Below are 3,594 nucleotides of genomic sequence, written 5' to 3'. Positions count from 1 at the left end.
GCCAGTCCAGGAGCAAAGTCCCAATGTAGAAGACCTTCCATGATGATCAAGATCAAGATCAGAGGACGCCATGGGTGGTGAGAGAGGGGAGCGTGGTGGGAGAGGGGAGCATGGTGTCTAGAGCTTTCTCATCACCTGGTCTACTTATCAGAAATGTTGTAGTGCTCCCACTCACTTTCTTGTAAATACAAGTTTCTAGCAAACATTGTATAAACCTAAAAGCTTTGATCACTCCATCAAAGCATATATTCCGATTCCGAGATGCTTGCTCTAGTCCATAGAAGGATCACTGGAGCCAACATACCTTTTAGCATCCTTAGGATCGACAAAACCTTTTATTGTATCACATACAACTTTTTCTTACGAAAACTGGTAAGAAAACTTGCTTTGACATCCATCTGTTAGATTTCATAATCGAAAAATACAGCTAATGCTAACATGATTCCGACGGACTTAAGCATCGCTACGGGTGAGAAATTCTCATCGTAGTCAACTCCTTGAACTTGTGAAAAGACTCTTTCCCACAAGTCGAGCTTCATAGACGGTAACATTACCGCCCACGTCCGTCTTCTTCTTAAAGATCCATTTATCTCAATGGCTTGCCGATCATCGGGCAAGTCCACCAAAGTCCATACTTTGTTCTGATATATGGATCCTATCTCAGATTTCATGGCTTCTAACCATTTGTCGGAATACGAGCCCACCATCGCTTCTCCATAGCTCGTAGGTTCATTGTTGTCTAACAACATGATATCTAAGACAGGATTACCGTACCACTTAGGAGTAGTACATATCCTTGTCGACCTACGAGGTTCGGTAGCAACTTGATCCGAAGCTTCATGATCACTATCATTAACTTCCTATTCAACAGACATAGGTGCCACAGAAAACATCTTTCTGTGTTGCATCATTCTCTGGTTGAAATAAAGGTTCGACAACCTCATCAAGTTCTATCTTCCTCCCACTCAATTCTTTCAAGAGAAACTTCTTCTCGAGAAAGGACCCGTTCTTAGCGACTAACAATTTGCCCTCGGATCTGAGATAGAAGGTATACCCTACTGTCACCTTTGGGTATCCTATGAAGATGTGTTTGTCCGCTTTGGGTTCGAGCTTCTCTGGCTGAAGCCTTAAGCATCGCAGCCCCAAACATTAAGAAACGACAACTTTGGTTTCTTGCCAAACCAATGTTCATACGACATCGTCTCAACGGACTTAGATGGTGTCCTATCTAAAGTGAATGCAGCTGTCTCTAACGCATAACCTCAAAATGAAAATGGTAGATCGGTAAGAGACATCATAGATCGCACCATATCTCATAAGGTTCGATTACGACGTCCGGACACACCATTACCCTGTGGTGTTCCAGGTGGCTTCAACTGTGAAACAATTCCACAATGTCTTAAGTGATTGCCAAACTCATAACTCAGAAAAATCCCCTTTTGATCAGATCGTAGGAACATGATCTTTTTTGTTATGATGATTCTTAACTTCACTCTGAAATCGCTTGAACTTTTCAAACGTTTTAGACTTGTGCTTCATTAAGTAAATATACCTATATCTACTCAAATCGTCAGTGAAGATGAGAAAATAGCGATATCCACCGCACGCTTCAATTCTCATTGGATCACACGCATCAGCATGTATGATTTCCAACAAATCACTTGCCCGTTTCATTGTACCTGAAAACGGGGTCTTAGTCATCCTGCCCATGAGGCATGGCTCGCATGTGTCAAGCGATTCAAAATCAAGTGACTCCAAACATCCATCGATATGGAGTTTCTTCATGCATCTTACGCCAATATGACCTAAGCGGCAGTGCCACAAGAAAGTGGTACTATCATTATTAACTTTACATCTTTTGGCGTGAACATGTGTATCACCACGACCGAGATTCAATGAACCATTCACATAGGGTGCATGACCATGAAAGGTATCATTCATGTAAACAGAATAACCATTATTCTCTAACTTAAATGAATGACCGTATTGCAATGAACATGATCTAATCATATTCATGCTCAACGTAGACACCTGATAACACTTATCTAGGTTCAATACTAATCCCGAGGGCAGATGGAGCATGCGATGGTGATCTCATCAACTTTGGAAACACTTCCAACACACATCGTCACCTCGCCCTCAGCCAGTCTCCGTTTAGTCCATAGCTTTTGCTTCAAGTCACCAATAATAGTAACTGAACGGGTATCCAATACCCAGGTGCTACTGGGAGTGCTAGTGAGGTACACATTAATGACATGTATAAATTTTGTTGAAGTTGCCAGCCTTCTTATCTACCATGCATTTGGGGTAATTCCGCTACCAGTGACCGTTCCCCTTACAATAGAAGCACTTAGTCTCGGGTTTGGGTTCAACCTCGGGTTCCTTCACTTGAGCGGCAACTGGTTTGCCATCCATATGAAGTTTCCCTTCTAGCCCTTTCCCTTCTTGAAACCAGTGGTCTTGTTAAACCATCAACACTTGATGCTCCTGCTTGATTTCTACCTTTTGCGGTCTTAAGCACCGCGAACAGCTCCGGGATCAACTCCATCCCTTGCATGTCATAGTTCATCATGAAGATCTAGTAGCTTAGTGATAGTGTCTAGAGAACTCTATCAATCACTATCTTATCTGGAAGTTTAACTCCCACTTGATTTAAGTGATTGTAGCACCCAGACATTCTGAGCACATGCTCACTAGTTGAGCTATTCTCCTCCATCTTGTTGGCAAAAGAACTTGTCAGAGGTCTCACACCTCTCAACACGGGCATGAGCCTGAAATCCCAATTTCAGCTCTTGGAACATCTCACATGTTCTATGGCGTTCAAAACGTCATTGGAATCCCGATTCTAAGCCGTAAAGTATGGTGCACTAAACTATCAAGTAGTCATCAGGATGTGTCTGTCAGGTGTTCACAACATCCACAGACGACGTTGTAGGGGTTTGCACATCGAGCGGTGCATCAAAGACGTAAGCCTTCTGTGTAGCAGTGAGGACACTCCTCGGACTACGGACCTAGTCCGCATCATTGCTTACAATATCTTTCAACTTAATCTTTCTCTAGGAACGTATTGAAATAGGGAGCTACAATGTGAGCTATTTATCTACAACATATTTGCGAAGACAATTCAGACTATGTTCATGATAATTGAGTTCATCTAATCAAATTATTTAATGAACTCCCACTCAGATAGACATCCCTCTAGTCATCTAAGTGAAACATAATCCGAGTCAACTAGGCCGTGTCCGATCATCACGTGAGACGGACTAGTCAACATCGGTGAACATCTTCATGTTGATCGTATCTTCTATGCGACTCATGCTCGACCTTTCGGTCTTCCGTGTTCCGAGGCCATGTCTGTACATGCTAGGCTCGTCAAGTCAATCTAAGTGTATTGTGTGTGTAAATCTGGCTTACACCCGTTGTATTCGAACGTTAGAATCTATCACACCCGATCATCACGTGGTGCTTCGAAACGACGAACCTTCGCAACGGTGCACAGTTAGGGGGAACACTTTTCTTGAAATTTTAGTGAGGGATCATCTTATTTAAGCTACCGTCATTCTAAGCAAATAAGATGTAAAACATGATAAACAT

Source organism: Triticum urartu, chromosome 6A (assembly GCF_056163025.1).
Source record: "Triticum urartu cultivar PI428250 chromosome 6A, HENAU_Tu73, whole genome shotgun sequence".
Classification (NCBI taxonomy): domain Eukaryota; kingdom Viridiplantae; phylum Streptophyta; class Magnoliopsida; order Poales; family Poaceae; genus Triticum; species Triticum urartu.
The sequence above is the reverse complement of the archived record's forward strand: the minus strand, read 5'-3'. Positions refer to the sequence as shown.